Raw genomic sequence first — 709 nt, 5'->3', positions numbered from 1 at the left:
TCCACTGTATTCATTCTAGCATATGTTTTTAGATCCTAAAGGTAACTGGAGTCAGTTTTTTTTGTTAACTTTCTTCTGACTGCGGACAGTTTTCCTCAGATTTATGATCACTTTGCTATTCTTGATTCAGGGATGACAGCGTCTCACAGCAAAAACAAACAACCCAGATTTCCAACTATGAACCTAAGCTGATGAATACTTTTAAAATAATTGCAATGATCTGTGGTGGGTTGATGTACCGCGTTAATCTGTAAAAGCATAGAGATAGTCTAACTGAATCTCTGAATTGATCATAACCAGCCAGAAATGGGTTCATGAGAAGTGCACAAGCCAGGAACTTCTGCATATTTACCATTTCTTCCATCAATTAAGCGCACTAAATTGCATATAGAACATATCCTACGTAAGGTACACAAAGTTTTATGAGAGATTTCCAGAGCATGAAAGAAATCATGGACACAAACATTGTGTGAGGGAGGGAGTGGCAAAAAGACTTGTCCTGGACCCTGGCATCGATATCTAAGACGGTTATTTACAGCAAATCGGGCAACATGGAGACATTCAGGATCTGGATACCATCAGCATTGGAAGCCGTTTAGCAATAGCCTTTAAAGAAACAAAACGGCTTTTGTTCGTGGTCGCTGCACAAAATTTACTGGCCAGCTCAGACTCGGAATATAAAGGAGAAAAATTCATTTCTGAAATTAGA

This window comes from Fundulus heteroclitus, chromosome 2, assembly GCF_011125445.2.
Source record: "Fundulus heteroclitus isolate FHET01 chromosome 2, MU-UCD_Fhet_4.1, whole genome shotgun sequence".
Taxonomy (NCBI): Eukaryota; Metazoa; Chordata; class Actinopteri; order Cyprinodontiformes; family Fundulidae; genus Fundulus; species Fundulus heteroclitus.
Note: the sequence above shows the minus strand (reverse complement) of the source record.